Below are 22,091 nucleotides of genomic sequence, written 5' to 3'. Positions count from 1 at the left end.
GACTTTCGAAGCAGCTCCACTTGCTTTGCCCTAGTAGTCTCAACTAACAGGGTACCATTCCTCAGGCGTTTGATAGATTTCAGTGTACCTGCGAGTCCTTCTAAACCTTTATGTATGTAGAAAGGAGACACTTTTTCAAATGAGCCCTCCTTCCTCTTAATCACGATGAAAACATTGTCATTAACGACTCCAAGAGCCCTGTTACGCTTTTCCATCTGCATATCGGGAGGACTAGCCTCCCTCATGCGCTTGACTGATTGCGAAGTTGGTGAAGGAAAATACGTGGTTGCCATGTGCGTCCCACGAGCAGCTAGGGAACGAAACGTCAGCCCAGACAGAGCCCCGCATGCCTGGGTAAGCCTTATACAACTGAGGTGCGGCAGGTTCCTCAGAGGTCGCCCGCTAGCGACTGTTCCACCTCAACAGCCATGCATCTTATCAGAGCGCAGCACACCTTAAGATTGAAGGGTTTTTTATAGAGGTATGCACCATCCTCGCGATCCAGGCAATCAAGCCAAGATCCCCGGTCCCTGCGACACACAACGTTCCACCGTTGCGCCACACGGTGGTCGCTGAAGCATGCCCAAAGCTTACGGTGTCAGAGGACTGGCGGCGCACACCAGTCCACAGCTCGGGGACCCCGGGTTCGCCAAGCCCGTACCCAGCAAATAAATGCTGAGTCCCCTGAGGGGATAAATTAATAAGTGATGGTACTGATCCCCCATGGTACACAAAACATGTCAGATCGCTGTTGCAGAAGGAGCGAAAAAAAAGCATGCCAAATTTAAAAGAACGCAAAACCCCCAATACTGGGAAAGTTTTGCAGACGTTCGAAATATAGCGCACATTTCAGTGCGAGATGCTTTCAATAATTTCCACAAAGAAACTGTGTCGAAATCTGGCAGAAAACCCAAAGAGATTCTGGTCATACATAAAGCACACCAGTGGTAAGATGCAATCAATACTTTCACTGCGCTATAACAACTGAAGTCTCTGATGACAGTGCTACTAAAGCAGAGTTTTTAATCACGATTTTCCGAAACTCCTCCACCAAAGAAGACTAAGTAAATATTCCTGAATTCCAATCAAGAACAAATGCCAAGATGAGAAACATAGAAGTTTTGTCGCAAAGCAGCTTAAATCAATAAAATCAAGGCTTCCGGTCCAGATTGTGTACCAGTCAGGTTCATCTCAAAGTATGCTGATACAATACCTCCACATTTATCAATTATATACAACCGCTCGCTCACAGAAAGATCCGGAACTCAAGTCACACCAATACCCAAAAGGGAAGTAGGAGTAATCCGTTGAATTACAGGCCCACAACACTAACGTCGATTTGCAGTAGGGTTTTGGAACATATACTGTATTCGAACATTATGAAGTACCTCGAAGAAAACGATTTATTGACACGTAGTCAGCACGGATTCAGAAAATATCGTTCTTGCGAAACAACTAGCTCTTTATACTCATGAAGCAATGAGTGATATCGACAGGGGATGTCAAATTGATTCCATATTTTTAGACTTCCAGAAGACTTGACACCGTTCCTCACAAGCGTCTTTTAAGAAAACTGCGTGCCTACGGAGTATCGCCTCACTTGTGCAACTGGATTCGTGATTTCCTGTCAGAAAGGTCACAGTTCGTAGTAATAGACGGAAAGTCATCGAGTAAAACAGAAATAATATCCGACGTTCCCCAAGGAAGTGTTATAGGCCCTCTACTGTTCCTGATCTATATTAACGACACAGGAGACAATCTCAGTAGCCGTCTTAGATTGTTTGCAGATTATGCTGCCATTTACCGTCTTGTAAAGTCATCAGATGACCAAAACTAATTGCAAAATGATTAACATAAGATATCTGTATGGTGCGAAAATGGCAATTGACCCTGAATACAGAAAGGTGTGGAGTTACTCACATGAGAACTAAAAGAAATCAGCTAAATTTCGATTACGCGATAAGTCACAAATCTGAAGGCTGTAATTCAATTAAATATTTAGCGATTACAATTACAAATACCCTAAATTGGAACGATCACATAGATAAGGTTGTGTATAGAGCCAACCACAGACTGCGATTCATTGGCTGAACACTTGGAAGGTGCAACATGTCAACTAAAGAGACTGCTTACACCACACTTGTCCGCCCTATTCTGGAGTACTGCTGTGTGGTGTGGGATCCGCATCATACGGGACTGACGGAGGAGATCGAAAAAGTACAAAGAAGGGCAGCTCGTTTTGTGTTATCGCGAACTACGGGAGATAGTGCCAGACATTATACGTGAATTGGAGTGGCAATAATTGTGTGTGTGTGTGTGTGTGTGTGTGTGTGTGTGTGTGTGTGTGTTTTGAGGTTGTCGGGCGCTAAACAGCATGGTCATCAGCGCCCAAATGCATAGAAACAGGAACACATGTGGTGAAGGGACGAAGACGAACAGCGAACAAGGAGAACGGCTAAAAGACACAGACCTGACGCAGTTCCAAATCCTCACATACAGGGGCAAAACAAGAGGAGAAGAAACGCACTAAAAAAGGAAAGGAAACACAAGGAAAAGAGAATAGAAATCTGAGTGAAACAAGTAGGTAATCGTGATTAAAACAAAGGCATTTTTCGTGGCGACGGGATCTTCTCATAACATTTCAATCACCATTTTTCTCCTCTGATTGCGAAAACATTCTGTTGACACCCACCTGCAAAGGGAGAACATCACGATAAAATAAGAGAAATCAGGGCCAGCACAGAAAAATTTAGGTGCTCAGTTTTCCCTCGCGCCATTCGAGAATGGAACGGTAGAGACCACTTGAAGGTGGTTCATTGAACCCTCTTCCAGGCATTGTGAATAGCAGAGTAATCACATGGATGTAGATGAAGGTCGCTCTCTTCGTTCCTCATAACGCACATTCGTTAGGCCATTTTTAAACGCTCTCGCCCATTGCCGCACCATATCATCACTTTTTATGTTTTCTCCATCCACTTCACTGATCTGACGATGAATTTAGGCCACTTTCATGCCTTTAGGACTTTTTTTAGTCAGTCTTCTGACTGGTTTGATGTGGTCCGTGACGAATTCCTCTCCGGTGACAACTTCTATCTCAGAGCAGCACTTGCAACCTACGTCCTCAATTATTTGCTGAATGTATTCCAATCCCTGTCTTCCTCTCCTTTTTTAGCCTCTTCGGCTCCCCTAGTACCATGAAAGTTATTCCGTGATGTTTTAAAAGATGTCGTACCATCCAGTCACTACTACTTGTCACTGTTTTCCATACATTCCTTTCCTCGCTGATACTGCGGAGAGCCTCCTCATGCCTTACCTTAACAGTCCCCTTAACTTCCAACATTCTTTGGTAGCACCACGTCTCAAATGCTTCTAATCCCTTCTGTTCAGGTTTTCTCGCAGTCCATGTATCACTGACATACAAGGCTGTGCTCCAAACGTACATTCCCAGAAATTTCTTCCTCAAATTAAGACCTATGTTTGATTCTAATAGACTTCTCTTAGCCAGGAATGCCCTTTTTACCAGTGCCCGTCTGCTTTTTATGTCACCCTTGCTCCGTCTGTGAGGGGTGATTTTGCTGCCTAGGTAGAAGAATTCCTTAACTTCATCTACTTCGTTATTACCAGTTATGATAAGGTTCTCATTTGTGCTGGTTCTCATTACTCTCGTCTTCCTTCGATTTACTCTCAATCCACATTCTGCACTCATTGGACAGTAAATACCATTCAGCAGACCTTGTAACCTTTCTTCATTTTCGCTGAGGACAGCAATGTCATCAGCGAATCTTATCATTGATATTCTTTCACGTTTAATTTTAATCCCACTCTTGAACCTTTCTCTAATTTCCGTCGTTGCGTCTTCGATTATAGGTTGAATAGTATGGGTAGAAAGACCACCTTCTGTCTTACACCCTTTTTAATCGGTGCTCTTCGTTCTTGGTCTTTTAGTCTTATTGTTTCCTCTTGATCCTTGCACATATTTCATATTATCCATACTTTTCTGTAGCTTACCCTTATTTTTCTCATAATTTCTAACATCTTGCACCATTTTACACAGTAACGCTTTTTCCAGGTTGACAAATCTTATGAACGTGGCTTTATTTTTTTTTTTTTTTAGTTTCTTGCTTCCATTATAAACCGCAACGTCATAATTGCCTCTGATGCCTTTACTGTGGTGTCACCGCCAGACACCACACTTGCTAGGTGGTAGCCTTTAAATCGGCCGCAGTCCGTTAGTATACGTCGGACACGCGTGTCGCCACTATCAGTGATTGCAGACCGAGCGTCGCCACACGGCAGGTCTAGAGAGACTTCCTAGCACTCGCCCCAGTTGTACTGCCGACTTTGCTAGCGATGGTTCACTGACAAATTACGCTCTCATTATTTATTTATTGATTTATTTATTTATTGATTTATTTAACCTGGCAAGATTAGGGCCATCAGGCCCTCTCTTACATCTAACCAGGCATTCTACTTATTTTACATTCATATGTTTTAGTAGGCATGTTAAACTACATCTAGTACAAAAAGTGAAATAAACAATTTGAAAGGTACACCTGGAAAAATACATACATATAGAGTTTATAATCTTAGATCACAAGTACTGTTATAATTAGACATTATTGAACAGACAGATTTGAGATAGGAGTGCTGGCAGCAGGGAGTATGAGGGAGACTCATGGTGAAGGGAGGAGAAGAATAGAGAGACATGATGAAACATAATTAAGGAAATATAAAGGAAAAGAATATTGCGTGGCTAATAGAGATAGATGAAGAGGAAGGCATCTCAGGAGCAACATAGGAGACGCTAGCTTTGCTATTTGACAGATGAGGGGATTGTCCTTGTACATTAATTTTGTGGAGAGCTTTATGAGGATGATAGTAGGAAATGCTTCAACTTCTTCTTAAAAGCAGCAGGAGATTGAATTTTGCGCAAGGTAAGGGGCAGTTTGTTCCAGAGGCGGACAGCGGCAACTGAGAAGGAGTTTGCAAAAGTTTTTGTTTTGTGAGTGGGCACAGTTAGGATACCAAATAAGAGTGACCTCGTGTTTCGATTGTGATGACATGACAGGTTTTTAATCTCTGAAGCAAGGTACTGGGGTGTTTGCGCCTCGAGGAGTCGGTGGAGTAGACATAGAGTGTGGTAGTCGCGCAATTTGTCCGACCGCAGCCACCCTAGCTGGGAGTATGAAGCACTAACATGATCGTATCGGCGAATGTTGCAGGTGTAACGCACACAGGCATTCATGGTTAGCTCTAGCCGTCTTTTGTTTTCACTGCTCATGCCTTGTTGAATCACATCACAATAGTGGAGGTTCGGTAGAACGAGTGCTTGCACGAGCTGGCGTTTCAAGTCCTGTGGAAATATGTTCCGAAACTTTTTGAGAGCATAGAGACAAGCAGACGTCTTTCGGCACACTGCGACTGTATTCTCCGCCCAGTTGAGATGCTCATCCAAAGTTACACCCAAGTTCTTCACTGTTTTCTGATATGGTATTGGAGTACCGTCGAGCAGAATAGGAGGTAGCCGTTCGCGGAAATCTGAACTTATTAATTTCTGATGGGCTATTAAGATTACTTGCGTCTTTTTTGCATTTAGTTTAAGCCCCAGGTTTTTCGCCCATGTCACTACTGAAGACAGATCATCGTTCATCTGAGCGATTGCAGTGTTTACATCTTCAGGTCTGACGCTTAGGTAGAGCTGGAGGTCGTCGGCATAGAAATGATATTTACAGGAGGACAGAACCGATGAAATATCGTTGACGTATAAAGAAAACAAAAGTGGTCCTAAGACTGATCCTTGTGGCACTCCCGAGGAAACATGTTTCCAGGAAGATTTTTCATTTACGCAGACAACACATTGCTGTCTGTCTTTTAAGTAGCTTTCAAACCATCTCATTGCACTTTCAGAGAAATTAAGCTGTTGCATTTTTCTGAGCATTATGTCAAAGTTAACAGTGTCAAAAGCTTTGCTGAAGTCCAGTAGCGTCAATATTGTTGCCTTTCGATTGTCGATGGCATATTTCAGGTCATCAGTTACTTTAATTAGAGCAGTGTTTGTGCTGTGATGTTTACGGAAACCGGATTGAAATTTGTCATATAGGCTGAATTCATGCAAGTGTTCAGTGATTTGGTCATGAACAATATATTCAAGTGCTTTGGAAACAGCAGGCAGTATGCTAATTGGTCGGTAATCACTAGGCAGTTGCGGGTTTTCGATCTTAGGGATGGGTCGAATTAGGCTTCTTTTCCATGCAGTGGGATATATTCCGTTCACGAGGGAAAAATTAAATATGTCAGTTAAGACAGGCACTAAGATATCGGCAACATTCTTAATCATGGTTATACCGATACTGTCGTTGCCTATTGCATCAGAAGAGATTCTCATTATTGCTTTTCTTGCCGTATTTGTTGTTACATGTTTTAGATGGAAGGTATCGTTGTTAGTTATCCTGTTTAGGGATTCTTGTGGACAGTAATTATCAGCTGTGCTGGTATTCAGAGGTGCAGAGAAGAATTCATTTAATTCGTTAGCTGACACATGAAAAGTGGTTTCCGATTTTGCCTTTCCGACCCCCAAGCTACGGAGATTCTTCCATAGAGTCTTGGGCGTCAGATCGCTGCATACAAGGGAGCGAGCGTGCCTGATTTTAGCATTGCGAATGCATTGTTTCACTCTGTTCCGTAGCTTTCTATATTCTTCGAAACGCTCGGGTTTCGGATCTGCCTTGAAACGCCTGTGGGCAGCATCCCTATTAGTCATCATTTGACGTAATTCAGCTGTCAGCCATGGAGCAGGAGATTTTCTTACACGGATTGTGCGCACAGGTGCATGTTTGTCATAGAGGGCAGTGAGTTTATCACCAAGTTCATTAATTTTGCCGTCGATTGTGGGTTTTCTGGTTATTTGATGCCATGAGATTTCTGAGCAATCGGCTGTTAGAGCGTCAAGGTCAATACGTTTCATGTTCCTACAAGTTATGTAACGCGATTTTATCCTTGGGGGCTGCACAGAGTAGGCCAGGAATATTACATCATGTGCTGAGAGGCCAGGGGCCGATGTTTGACCAACATCTCTTACTTTGTCAGTCTGTTTCGTTGCGATTACGTCTATAAGAGTATGACTGTGCGCCGTATGGTGTGTAGGTTGTAATGGAAGAATGTTCATGCTATTGCAACTAAACAGTCTTCTTAGGTTTATTGCGGAGGGAGTGTCTCTTAGCAGGTCTATGTTCAAGTCACCCATTACGATGACATGTTCGTATTGACACTGAAGTGAATGTAATTCCGACTGGAAGGAACTCATTGAGCTTATTTTTGGCGGCTTGTACACGACGCCAGTCAAGAATTTCCGACTTTGTATATTTATTTCAATGAACATGAATTCAGCCTCTTTTTCTTCAGCAGGATTTGACGTACATAAGACTTTCGCTTTGAGATCTGTTCGTATATACGCGCCGACGCCGCCACCTCGCTTTTTTAATCTGTCTGCCCTAAGAAATGTGTACCCTGGGAGATGAATAGATGCAGAGGATATGTGTGGTTTCAACCACGTTTCGGATAAGAGGATTACGTGGTAGTTTAGTTGGTTGAAGAGGAGGCTAAGTTCTTCGTAATGTGCAGGTAAAGACTGGATGTTGCAGTGAGCTGCTAAAAGCTCTGACGCGTTCCGCTGGGCAGCCTGAAGTAGGGTGGCAGACTGGTTCGTCCCTTTGTTAGGCACTACCTGCCGCGAGGGGCACTGGCCGCTGCTTCCGCCAAGTGACATAACACAGGGGTGTCCGAGATTTTGCGCGCCCTGTGTGTGACACCGCGAGTGCCGAAAGAAAGGCGACTGCTAGAGATTTCCTGAGGTTGCGGGAGTATAGAAAATGGATTTGTGGTATTCGGTGCAAGGAGAATATGACCAAAACAGTGGCGGCTGTGTGTCACTGTGTATCCTCTGTCGTACGAGGAGAAATCTAATTAGCGTATTTGAAACAGCTTAGGGTGGAAATAAGGGAAAAGGGAGTGATTTAAGAGGCCGATGCTGCCAGCAGAGAGAAGTAAGCTTAATAATTAATAGATTATCGTAGGAAGCTAGAATTAAATTGAAATTTACTAAAGTGATGCTGGTAGTGATTATCGTAGGAAGCTACAATTAGATTGAAATTTGCTAAAGTGATACTGATAGTGATTTTTGTTATGAACAATTTAAACTGAAGAGATGGGTGATTAATGAACTAAAGGAGAGACTAATAATTGCAATAGAACTAATTCAGAACGGAAGAGAATAAACTGAGAAAATGAAAAAAGTATTAGCAGTAACTAAAATTAAGTAATGGTTAGAGCTACAGACACAAAAAAATAGTGAAAAGTTAATACAGTTACAAAAACAATTAGTTGAAGGTACAAATATGGGTATAATTAAAAAATTAATAAAATTACAAGACTATATCTGAGTATAGGGCTGTTACAATTTGCAAATGGTGTTAAGTTTGCACTTTTGGCTCGAGTAGCTTCACTTAATACTATTCAGTTCTGTCATGTTTGTGACTGTCTTCTTTCCAGCTGCCGTCTTAATGATTACTCTGCCATCCTGAGTCCACACATTCTGAAGACCGAAATGGGATATGGCACTGTTTAAAAGCTTTAGCCGTTCGTGTGTCAGATCTTCCCTTATTGTAAGCCCTGTCCTTGCTAACTTCTTCTTCTGGGTAAAGATCTCTGCCCTTTTTCGGTACGAGATAAATTTAATTATTATTGGACGAGGTTTGGTGGCACCTGGTAGTTTTCGTCCCACCCGATGGCTCCTGTCAATGTCTGCCTTGGTCACTTCTACGCCTAATTTTTCACGCGCAACCTGTATAAGCAGGTTGTCCGTGTCTTCTTCTTTATTTTCTACTACTCCAAACAGTCGTAGACTATTTCGCCTTTGGTACTGTTCTAGTTCGTCAGTTGCGGCGGATAGTTTCACTTCCAACTCTCGTGCCTTTTTCTCGTATTCAGACACAGACTTTTTTAGTGCTGTAATTTCGGCAGTATTGGCCTCAACAGTTTCACGCATTTTGGCCAATACTGCTGCCGTTACAGTGTCTGATATAGTGCCTGCTATCAGATCGAGATTGTTTTTATCGCGAAGCGCAGCGTTTACCTCAGAGCGGACCAGCTCCGCTATGCCGGGAGCCGCGGCCGCACCTTCCGCCAAGAGCGGGCCCGCCGCACCTGCTGCTTCCCCGCTGCTGGACGCGCTGTTGTTCACTCTTCTGTTTACCATTTTCTCGAAGATATTGGCGGAGCACAGAAAAAAAAATAGCACTACTGCACAGAACACTGTTGTTTACACGATTTCCACTTGTACTAGACAACACCACCTGCGAGAACACCTTCGAATTCGACTAAATTTCGCGAGCCGAACTTAACACGTGTTACACTGCAGCCGCCATGACACTAGCCGCCATGACATTAGCCGAGACGATAGTTAGCATAGCCTTCAGCTACATCATTTGCTACGACCTAACAAGGCGCCATTATCATTTGCTATTTATCTTGTGATGCATGTACCATTAAGAGTGATGTTCACCAATTATGGATTAAAGTTAAGTATTCCAGAAGCTACGTACTTTATTTGCTAGTATCCATTACTTGTCCTGTTCCAGACCTCACGCCAGCCTGCGTGAGCTTAACGCGTGCCTTTCGGCCTCCCGTCCTAGTGGATTGGCTGTCTTGCCAGTCCACAACAGATGACGACGAGGATTTTGCGTTCGTATTGATATTCCTGATTTACTTGTGTAATGGCTTCGCCACAATCTCCAGATGTACTGTCCGAATTTTATCGATTACAGAATCAGCAGACGCAGGCCTTACTGGATGCCCTTGGACAGCTCGTCCAGGGTCAACGTGCAATGCAAAACGATGCGGCCGCCGCCGCTCCACTGCTCCCGCAGTCACAACACGCAGTTGCACCACTTTTTCGTCCTTTTGATGCGGCACTGGAAAGCTGGACGGAGTGGTCACGCCAATTTGGATTCCATCTCGCCGCCTACAGAATTCAAGGTAATGAGCGGCAGCCTTTTTTGCTTTCCTGTGAGTGTCCACCTACCGTGTGATAGTGAAATTATTTCCCTGACACGACGTAGCAACTCTGTCCTACGAAGAAATTTTATCTGCATTGGATGCATATTTCAAAGAATCAGTCAATGTAGTTGCCAAACGGTATACGTTCTTTCGTACAAAACGTACGGCCGGTCAGACTACTAGGGAGTGGGTAGCAACCTTGCAAGGCCTTACTGGGGATTGTGCTTTTGAGTGTTAATGTGGACTCCCTTATTCAGATACTATGGTGCGTGATGCAATTGCACAGAACGTTTCTGATGTTCGTATACGGGAACAGATTTTGAAACCAGTCAATCCCTCCCTTCAACAAGTGATGGACATATCGGATCGACAGGACACACTTGACTTTGCTCAGGAATCATTTGCAACTTCGCCACCCGTGTGTCAGGTTAACCGGCCCGCCGGGCGAGCTGCACGGAACAGTAAACAGTCCTCGCGTCCGGCCGCACCAAAGCCACCTGCCTCTCCACCACATGTTCCTCGCCAGCAAGCAAATGCCGTGAAATCATGCCCGCGGTGTGCTACTAGACATTCGCGTGAGAATTGCCCGTCACGCCAGGCTATTTGCTTTTTCTGTAATAAAAAAGGCCATGTTCAAAGTGTTTGCCAGAAAAAGCTCCGATCGGACACTCACATCCATTCCAGGCCCTTTGCTTCCCGCCGGAATCGGAATCGAACCAAGGATACTCAGGCTCGTGAAACTTCACCTATGGATATTCATGCAGTTCATTCCACTCCGCCCAGTGACACTCTCTCTAACAGTGACTGTGTTCGTCACACAAATAGTGTGCGTCGACGTCGCCGGAAATCACGTCAAGTCGCAAGTGATTCTGTACCAGTGTCAGTTCACGTTGCATGTGACAGTCGCTCTTATCAGCAGGACAGTAAACTTTTTGTAGATTTGGACGTATACGGCAAAGTGATAGCACTCCAGCTCGATACCGGAGCTGCGGTTTCACTGATCAATCACGACATGTACAAACAGCTGGGCACACCTCCGTTGCATGCCGCAAATGTTAAGCTAACTACATATTCAGGTCACGGGCTCCCTGTGTTAGGACAGTGCAGCCTTCTTGCAACATACAAAGGACAAACAAAACTTGTCATTTTATGTACTTCGTTCTTCTTCTGCAGTGAACTTGCTTGGTTTAGATTTATTTCAGTTGTTTAACTTGTCTATAGTCAATCAGGTCCTATCAGTGAACCAGATTGTGCCTTCAGACAGTGATTCTCGTCTATGTGAAGAATTTGCAAAAATTTTTGCACCAGGCGTTGGTTGCGCTAAGAACTATAAAGCACATTTGGAACTGAAAGTCAACACGCAACCGAAATTTTTCAGAGCGCGCAATGTTCCCCACGCATTGTGTGATGAGGTCGCAAGAACATTAAACGATTTGGAATCAAGGTGTAATTGAACGTGTGCAGGCTTCTCTCTGGGCATCACCCTTAGTAATTTTGCAAAAGCCTTCCGGAAAATTGAGACTTTGTGTGGACTTCAAGGCAACAGTGAATCCCCAACTAGTGACTGCAACTTTTCCTTTACCCCGCCCGGAAGATCTTTTTGACACACTGTGCCCGGGTAAATATTTTTCGAAGTTGGACCTAGCAGATGCGTACTTGCAAATACCGGTGGACGACGAATCCCAGCGCGTTTTGGTGGTTAACACGCATCTTGGTTTGTATCGATTCAAACGACTGCCATTCGGGTGTGCATCCGCCCCTGCATTGTTTCAGCAATATCTACAAACTGTTTGTGCGTCGGTCCCTACTGCAGCAAACTATCTAGACGATATTGTGATCTCCGGAAAGACGGAAGAAGAACATTTAGCCAATCTCCGAACATTATTTCAGGTCTTGCGACAAAATGGTCTTCGCTTGCGGAAGGACACATGTGTGTTTTTTGCTCGTGACTTACCCTATCTGTGCCATGTACTCAATGCCCAAGGCATACATCCCAGTCCAGAGCACCTCCGTGCCATACAGGACTTGCCTTCGCCGCAGAATTTGAAGCGGCTACAGAGTGTGCTGGGAAAAATCAATTACTACCATAAATATGTGCGCCATGCCTCTTCCATTTCAGCTCTGCTTCATCGCTTACGCCGTAAAGGTGTTCCGTTCGTCTGGACGACGGAATGCGAACGCGCCTTTCGCCAGTTGAAATCGGCGTTGCTTTCCAATACTTGCCTTACGCCATTCGATCCCCAGAAACCCCTTTTGTTGATGGTGGATGCATCGGATTTCGGGATCGGTGCTGTGCTTGCGCACAAAGATGGATCACATGATCGCCCTATTGCCTTTGCGTCCAAATTGCTCTCGTCTGCGCAAAGAAATTATTCACAGATTGAGAAAGAAGCATTGGCTCTCGTATTTGGTGTTACTAAGTTTCATGATTTCTTGTATGGTCGTCACTTTACCATCATCACAGACCACAAACCTTTGACATCGCTTTTTCATCCGATGAAGCCTGTACCTCCACGTAGAGCGCAGAAATTCATTCGCTGGTCTATTTTCCTCTCACAGTACCTCTACGATATCTTGTATCGGTCCACTGCTAAGCACGGAAACGCCGATGCATTGTCCCGTTTGCCTGTTGCTGAGGATAGAGCATTCGATTCCTCCGAACTTGCTTGCATGTTCATTGATGCAGAAACTGATGACGTGGTCGAATCGTTTCCCATTGATTTTCGTCGCGTAGCTACAGCCACAGCTGCTGACCCTGTCCTTGCTACCGTTTTTCGTTTTGTTGCTACGCAATGGCCCTTGTCAAAGTCACGGATCGAGGATCTGTTGGTTCGCCGATTTTTTGCTCACAAGGAGAGACTTTTTGTTCGACGTGGTGTTTTGCTGTTGCGTTCGGATAATGATCAATCCAGGGTCGTGGTCCCATGTTCGTTACAGTCCTCTGTCTTACGGCTTCTCCACCAAGGAAATTGGGGTATAGTGAGAACGAAACAACTTGCTCGTCAGCACTGTACTTGGTTCGGAATCGATGCTGCGATTACGAAAATGTGCTCTTCTTGCATGGCGTGTGCCGAACAACAATCCGCACCACCGCGGAAATTCTTTGCATGGCCAAAAGCCACTTCCCCTTGGCAACGCTTACACATCGATTTTGCTGGTCCATTCTGAAATGCTCGATGGTTGGTTGTGGTAGAATCATTCAGTAATTTTCCTTTTGTTGTCCGGATGTCTTCCACCACATCATCTGCCACCATCCAAGCATTATCTGCTATCTTTTGCATTGAAGGTATTCCACAGGCTATTGTTTCCGACAATGGCCCACAATTCATGTCCGCAGAATTTCAGTCATTCTGCAAGGCCAATGGTATTTAACATCTGATATCCGCGCCGTTTTCGCCACAGTCAAACGGTGCCGCTGAACGATTGGTCCGGACTTTCAAGTCACAGATGTTGAAGTTGAAAGAGTCGCATTCTCGGGAGGATGCGTTATTGCTCTTTTTGTCCACGTACCGCTCTCAGCCCCGAGATGGTCGCTCGCCGGCTGAGTTGTTGCACGGTCGACCTCATCGAACCTTGATGGCTTTGCTGCATCCGCCGCATCAGGTTCCTGTGCGGCGGCAGACGCCTGCTTTTGTTCCGGGCGACGTTGTCTACTATCTTAACTATCGAGGTTCACGGCGTTGGCTCGACGGGTTCATTCTTCGCTGCCTCGGCCGCGCTATGTATCTGGTTTTGGGGGCCTCTGGTGAGGTGCGTCGGCATCTCAATCAGTTGCACCTCTGTCGTCGCCTGGGTTCTGCCGCTCCCCGTCTGCTTTCAGCGACGGTGCCGTCCGGTCAGCGCCCTGGGACCCATCTACTGGCTCGCCTCATCCCCAGGTGTTACCGACGCTGCCTTCCATTTTGCCCCATGGCGACGCGCCGCCGCCTGTTCTCCCGCCGGCGACGCCCGCAGTGGACGCGTCGCTGCAACTGCTGGGCGCCTCCCTGGGTCACGCGCCGCCGATTGCTTCCCGTGACCAGCTGTCCTCCGACATGGAACTCTTGCCCGCTCCGGACCATATGTCGTCTTCGCCCGACGGGTGCCCCGGCTCGATGGAGGGCGACCCTTCGGCCCCTCCTGTGTCTCTAAGGGCGCATACACCGCATGTTGGCGTGCATCCTGGGCTAGGTTTTCAGGCGTTTCCTAGCTCCCCTCGGACCGAATGGCAGGGTGCGGGTGGCACAGCCTCGCCTGTTGTTAGGCTCCCCACCTCGTCGCATACGCCAACATGGGGTCCTCTCCACGGCGGGCGGAAGCCTTATACCACAACCTTCCGCCGATTTGCGGGGGAGGAATGTGGTGTCACCGCCAGACACCACACTTGCTAGGTGGTAGCCTTTAAATTGGCCGCGGTCCGTTAGTACACGTCGGACCCGCGTGTCGCCACTATCAGTGATTGCAGACCGAGCGCCGCCACACGGTAGGTCTAGAGAGACTTCCTAGCACTCGCCCCAGTTGTACAGCCGACTTTGCTAGCGTTGGTCCACTGACAAATTACGCTCTCATTAGCCGAGACGATAGTTAGCATAGCCTTCAGCTACGTCATTTGTTACGACCTAGCAAGGCGCCATTATCATTTGCTATTTATCTTGTGATATATGTACCATCAAGAGCGATGTTCACCAATTATGGATTAAAGTTAAGTATTCCAGAAGCTACGTACTTTATTTGCTAGTATCCATTACTTGTCCTGTTCCAGACCTCACGCCAGCCTGCGTGAGCTTAACGCGTGCCTTTCGGCCTCCCGTCCTAGTGGATTGGCTGTCTTGCCAGTCCACAACATTTACCTTTCCTAAAGACAAACTGATCGTTATCTAACAGATCCTCAATTCCCTTTTACATTCTTCTGTATATTATTCTTGTCAGCAGCTTGGATGCATGAGCTAAGCTGATTTTGCGATAATTCTCGCACCTGTCAGGTCTTGCAGTCCTCTGAATTGTGTGGTTGACATTTTTCCAAAGTCAGATGGTATATCGCCAGACTCATACATTATATGCACCAATGGGAATAGTCTTTTTGTTGCCACTTCTGCCCATGACTTTAGAAATTCTTTTGGAATGTTATCTATCCCTTATGCCGTATTTGATTATAAGTCTTCTAAAGCCCTGGCACTAAGCTTCAGGAGTAAGAAAACGAAACCCAGCGCGTATTTTACAGTCAGCGAGATTCTCAATCGAAGGAGGCATTTCAAATACAAGTGTAAACACGGCGAATATTTGTAGGAATTATGTAGAAATGCAGATTCAGTACAGGCTTCCATGTAAAAATAAAACTGCAAAGTAAAGTTTAGCTGTTTTATTTTTATTTCAAAATAGTATTTAAAAAATAAGCCTCGTAATACATTTATACATGACTACGTCTTAACACGCAATCCACGGTACGTGAAAAATATAACTCCACAGCCTACAGTTCAGATAAATGCCTTCACAAAAAACTGCCTACATTTTAATTTTTATTAAATGTTAATTATTTTTCTTTGCCAGAAAAAACTTTCCTTGCTATTGACATATCCTCTCTACTTCGACCATCTTAGATAATTTTGCCGCCCAAAACAGCAAATCTCCTCTATTACTTTCAGTGTCTTGTTTTTTAATGTAATTGACTTAGCCTCTTCTGATTTGTCCGACTAAATTCTATTACCATTGCTGGGGTTGGGCTATTTGGGAGAGAAGACCAAACAGCGAGGTCATCGGTCTCTTCGGATTAGGGAAGCATGGGGAAAGAAGTCGGCCGTGCCCTTTCAAAGGAACCATCCCGGCATTTGCCTGGAGCGATTAGGGAAATAACGGAAACCTCCACAATATGATCGAAAATATCCTGACACCCCAAAAACATGTTTTTTATGTCAGGTGCATTGTACTGTCAGATACTCCATTTCAGCGCCCTCAGTAGTCATTAGACATCATGAGAGAGCAGAATGGGGCGCTCCGCGGAACTCACGGACTTCGAAAGTTGTCAGGTGATTGGGTTTCACTTGAGTCTTAAGTCTGTACGTGAGATTTCCACACTCCTAAACATCCCTAGCTCCACTGTTTCCGATGTGATAGTGAAATAGAATCGTGAAGGGACACATACAGCACAAAAGCGTACAGGCCGACCTCATCTGTTGACTGACAGACCGCCGACAGTTGAAGAGGGTCGTAATGGGTAATAGGCACACGTCTATCCAGACCATCATACAGGAATTCCAAACTGCATCAGGATCCACTGCAAGAACTATGACAGTTAGGCGGGAGGTGAGAAAACTGGGATTTCATGGTCGAGCGGCTGCTCATAAGCCACATATCACGCCGGTAAATGCCAAACGACGCTCCGCTTGGTGTAAGGTGCGTAAACATTGGACGATTGAACAGTGAAAAAACGTTGTGTGCAGTGACGAATCACGGTACACAATGTGACGATCCGATGGCGGGGTGTGGGTATGGCGAATGCCCGGTGAACGTCATCTGCCAGCGTGTGTAGTGCCAACAGTAATATTCGGAAGCGGTGACGTTATGATGTGGTCATGTTTTTCATGTAGGAGGCTTGCACCCCTTGTTTTGTATGGCACTATCATAGCACAGGCCTACATTGATGTTTTAAGCACCTTTTTGCTTCCTACTGTTGAAGAGCAATGCGGGGATGGCGATTGCACCTTTCAACACGATCGAGCACCTGTTCATAATGCACGGCCTGTGGCGGAGTGGTTACACGACAATAACATCCCTGTAATGGACTGGCCAGCACAGAGTCCTGACATGAATCATATGGAACACCTTTCGGATGTTTTTGAACGTCGACTTCGTGCCCGGCCTCACTGACAGACATCGATACCTCTGCCCAGTGCAGCACTCCGTGAAGAATGGGCTGCCATTCCCCAAGAAACCTTCCAGCACCTGATTTAACGTATGCCTGCGAGAGTGGAAGCTGTCATCAAGGTTAAGGTTGGGTCAATACCATATTGAATTCCAGCATTACTGATGGAGGGCGCCATGAACTCTTAAGAAATTTTCAGCCAGGTGTCCGGATACTTTTGATCACATAGTGAAAAATCAGGATGGACGGACGAGGGACTGAACTGTCGTCCTCCCGAATGCGAGTCCTGTGTGCTAACTACTGCTCCAGGATAAAGAACGGGCTGCTTGAGAACCGATCCTTTAAAGAGTCGCTGTTATTTTCAGACAAATATCCCAGGTAGCAACCAGTAGGCTTGGAGCGAGGCAAAGAGAAAGCCAATTGGAAATATTTGGTAATAGTCTGCCAGTACCCGCAATCGCCTGATACCCAAGAAAATCTCCCGAAAACCTTGTTCTGAACCGGGGTGTAGATAGTATTAATACTATTTATAGGACAACGTTGTCAACTATCCCAGAAAAAATTAAAAGGTTTACGCTCCTTGCATCAAGCGAGGCGCCGTTTGGCATTTGCCAGCTTCATGTGTGGCTTATGAGCAGCTGCTCGACCATGAAATCCAAGTTTTCTCACCTCCCGCCTGTCATAGTAATTGCAGTGGATCTCGATGCAGTTTGGAATTCTTGTGTCATGGTCTGGATAGATATCTGCGTATTAAACAATAAGACCCTCTTCAACTGTCGGTGGTCTCTGTCAATCAACAGACAAGGTCGGCCTATACGCTTTTGTGCTGTACGTGTCCCGTCACGTTTCCATTTCACTACGGCATCGGAAACAGTGGACCTAGGGATGTTCAAGAGTGTGGAAGTGTGGAACTCTCGTGTACAGATGTATGACAAGTGACATCTAAACACCTGACCACGTTCGTTCGAGGTCCGTGAGTTCCGCGGAGCGCCCCATTCTGCTCACTCACGATGTCTAATGACGACTGAGGTAACTGATATGGAGAACCTGACAGCACAATGCACCTAATATGAAAACATATGTCTTTGGGGATGTCCGAATGCTTTTGATCACAGTGTATTTGGCGGAGAAAGACATCTAATTTGACGATTAACTATTTCTGTTTGTCCCTTATGCCAACCAAAAAATGCATAGGCAACAATTATCACCTCAACGTGCTGTAGAATTTTGCCAGAACTATCACTGAAGTGCCGAAATCAGAGCGGGAAAACTGTTTCCGTAATTGTTTCGGATGTATGCAAAAGTGAGTAATTTTTAAACGTAATTTTTGAGATACTTTTTGTACAACTCATTTTGCACCTTTTTTGTTTTGTTCCTGTAAAAACCTAGAAGACCACATCCGAAATGAAGATTAGAACGCCTAAGCTATAGCTTGTTCTCAGGATAATGGTTCGTATGCAGGATAAAATTTGTTTCCAGTGGTTCAAGTGGAGTATTCATTTTTATTCGACAGATAGCTATACGCTATCCATTCATCTGAAAAGTTGCAGGGATGAGAAAAAATAATGTACTTCCGACAGAGCTCGCGAGAGTGCCGTTAAGACGAAAGCAACCACATCCTATCACTTAAGCACGAGTGTACTATATCTGATCAAATGGGAGGGGACAGCAATATTAATCGCGGAATTTACCATTAAATGTCCCAAGAGCCGGGGAGTATTTTGTTGTCATTAGCGATGCAGTAGAAGCAATATCTATGGATATCTATCCTTCTGCATGGACGAGGGACTTCAGCTGATACATATAAGAAATAGTACCACGACAGCTGTATCTTGAGAATGTTTTATTGTCTCATTACTATATTCGGCGGCACATTGTCGCCATTCTCAGGCCCCACCGCATCCAAAAGAATATTAGATTTCCTTGGTGCATTTATTGTGGAGTCCTTGTTACTAGCACACACAGGATGGCGATAATGTGCCGCCGAAAATAGTCGTTTTGAGACAAATACATTCTCAAGATACTGCTGTGGTGGTGCTTTTTCTCATACGTAACTGCATAATCGGCCGATTAGGAGTGTCCATTGACCTCTAACGTGAACTAATCATTGGATATTACCTGAGTAACATACCTATCTGGGACATTATGGATCAACTAAAGCTGCCCAAGTCGATTGTTGGTGATGGAATTGTGAAGTGGAAACGTGAAGGACAAGCTTATCTGTATCAAGCCCAAGCGGATCTCATGTGTTTATGGACAGGGACCTTCGAGCATTGCGGCGAAATGTGGTTATAAGAAAATCGCATGAAATCAGCTGAAGGAAGCCCTCTTGTGTTCCAAAGCGCCACTGCCAGTCCAATCTAGCACAATTGCTGTGCGTAGGGAGTTTTAAAAAATGAGCTACAATGGTCGAGGAGCTAGTCTTAAGCCATTCCTGTAGACAATGCTAAAGCGTCATTTCAGGTGGTGTAATGAGCGTCGCGTACTGGGCAGTGGAAGACTGGAAGCGATTGATTAGAAGTGATGACTCAGGCCTGAGTCAATCTGATAGAAGCGTTTCAGTTCGGCTAAAGCCTGGAGAATGTTACCTCCCATCACTTTTAGTGCTAGCAGTGAGCTACAAAGGTGGTGTTTCTACGGTATGAGGCTGTTTCTCGTGGAGAGGATGTGGTATTCTTACTGTGCTTAAGGAAACGCTACGTGTAGAAAGGTTTGAACACATTTTACAGCATTGTGTGCTGCGTACAGTAGAGGATCAGTTCGGAGACGACGATTGGTCGCATCGGCATGTCAATGCACTCTGTTAAAGCAGCAGGAAATGCTTTGTGGACTGTAACTTTCCTGAAATGGACTGGCTTGCCCAGAGTCCGGGCCTGAGCCTAATTGAACAGCTCCGGAATGAGTCCAATTGTCGACTTTATTCCCGACCCACCAAACATAGATACCCTCTCTGGTTTCTGCTCTTCAGGAATAATGGGCTGCCATTCCTCCACGGACATTCCGACACCTCATTGAAAGTATCTTCAGATGAATTCAAGTCATCTTAAAGGCGAAGGTTGGATACACCCCGCATGAATGTCCACTAACACGTATCTGGAGCCTTCTGATCAGATATTGTCTGTCTAAAACCACTACTGGTCAAATGGATGCACGAAGTTGATTGATTGCTTTTGTCGGCGTCGTCAGAGTTGCATGAACAGTTACGTCAACACCAGCACGGTTAGAGTTACCGCGTGGTGCATGGCGGAGAATGTAAGTCTCCTTTTGTGCTCTTTACATTGCACTCGCCGTCAGTGCTCGATAAAGGCTTAAGGTAGTTTGTAAAATCAAGTTCTTTTTCTTCTTGATCATCATTTTTTGATAGATATGCACCAGAAAGTCATCTTTCTCAGTCTTCTTGGAGCGTACGCCTCCAGAATTTTACGACTAAGACTGTGTCGCCTAAAACATATTCCATTTCTTTTCCTGCGTAGGACTAAGCAACGGTTGAGAACATGGGTAGTCAGTTCTGTTATTAGCTTCCCAGTTTTAGAAAATAATATTTTAGGTCATTAACTTTTAAATAAAGTTTTAATTTTAAAAACAATTAAAAATAACAAAACGTTACCCGACGGCAAGATCTAACCTCTAGCAAGCGAGTCGCTAGAGAGACAGCGATTTTGTTGTACTGCCATAGCCTATATATTCACTGGCATAAGAGCAGCACGTAAAACTTTAGAGGTCTTTTCCTCGGAATCTACTGGCTAGTGCGCTTTACGGCTTTTATGATAACTCCCTTGAGGTGTACTGCTAACCTGCGAAGTCTCATTCTGAACTGAATTTCCGAGACCGTAAGGTTGTAAATGGGCTGCTTCTGTGTTGGCAGCGCTGTGTCGCGCTTTGCCTTGGATCTCTGACTGCTCTTTCTTTGTAAGAGACTCTGTGGGTGGTTGGACTCTGTTGGAAGTTAATGGCCAGTAGTGTTGGGCAGTTGGAAGTTAGTCGCCAGCAGTGATGGAAGTACTGTTGGGCAGTTCGAGGTGAACAGCCAGCGGTGATGGATGTCAGATGTGAGAAGTTATATTGATGAAGGGTAGAGGTCTGAAGTGTTAGCGTAAGCTAACAATCTGGAAGTATCTCACTTGGAGATTGTCTATTATTCTTGATTATATACCTTTGTACTGGATGTCAATGGCGATTCATATTCGTGTTTCAACTGGATGTGACATCATTAAGGTAAAAAATGCATTATTTGGTTTGCAACAAAATCCTTCCTTTGCTAACCATATGCCTATTAGTAGTTACAATGTCTTTTTTTTAGCTGGCAGTATTGGCACTCCCTGTATTGCAGTAATTCGCGTAATGAAGATTTTTGTGAGGTAAGTGATTAATGGAATGTATAGGTTATTGTTAGGATTTCTTTTTAGTCAGGGCCATTCTTTTGAATTAATTATTTGAAGTAAGGTTTTTAGAATAAGTAGAGAGAAAGTACGCTCAGTTTCACTCAGCAGCTTCAGAATCAAATAACGTAGACGTTTCTTCTTCTCAGTCATTCAGCAATGTAAGTATAGAGACACAATCATTTAAATGAAGTTTCAATGTCCTTTTGTCAGTCTACATGCTGACAACATGCGCGTTGTTGATGAACTATGCTGCGAGGTTGGACTGTGTTCGGCGTTTGATAGCAGCTTACTTTCTAATGGCAATACGATGGACTTTAATTTTATTCACTGATTTGCCGTGTATCACAGTGTTCATTCTTTGTGTAACCGTAGCCAGCCTGAAGCTGTCGTCATGCATGAAATTATTAGCCTGTACCGAATTTGTATCCATTGCGCGTTCAAATAAAGCGGACAACATTTTATTCATTTTTTGATTCATTTTATGCATAAATAGGTGCCCAGATGGAGCACATCTGTAGAGCTGTATCAAATCCGCTAGAAAGCTTGTCATACAGATGAAATATTTCACAGGGGAACAGCGCGAAGTGAGCGCCCACCGGCCGCATTATTTCGGAAAGCGACCACGTTGCCATCATGAGGTGCGCTGACAAAGTGATTGCCCAGGAGCCACGCACCAGTGGGCCGTAGCGTAAGGTACGATCCAACAAACTAGCAGCAGTTCCCATCGCCAAGTGACTTTACTGGTGTATAGGCAGGAGAGAACTGAAGCGGTTGTTATCGACACTTGATGGCAATGTGGTCGCTTGCTGCAAAACTGC

The 22,091-nt window shown here is 44.9% G+C and overlaps 1 protein-coding gene across 1 annotated transcript in view; it reads right to left on the bottom strand.

The window, feature by feature from the left end:
- The window catches only part of LOC126196182 (peptidoglycan-recognition protein SA-like), a 122,067-nt gene that overhangs the window by 75,303 nt on the left and 24,673 nt on the right, over positions 1 to 22,091 (bottom strand). The gene's annotated exons all lie outside the window — the stretch shown is intronic.

This window comes from Schistocerca nitens, chromosome 1 (genome assembly GCF_023898315.1).
Source record: "Schistocerca nitens isolate TAMUIC-IGC-003100 chromosome 1, iqSchNite1.1, whole genome shotgun sequence".
Lineage (NCBI taxonomy): Eukaryota > Metazoa > Arthropoda > Insecta > Orthoptera > Acrididae > Schistocerca > Schistocerca nitens.
Note: the sequence above shows the minus strand (reverse complement) of the source record. Positions and strands in the feature narration are given on the sequence as shown.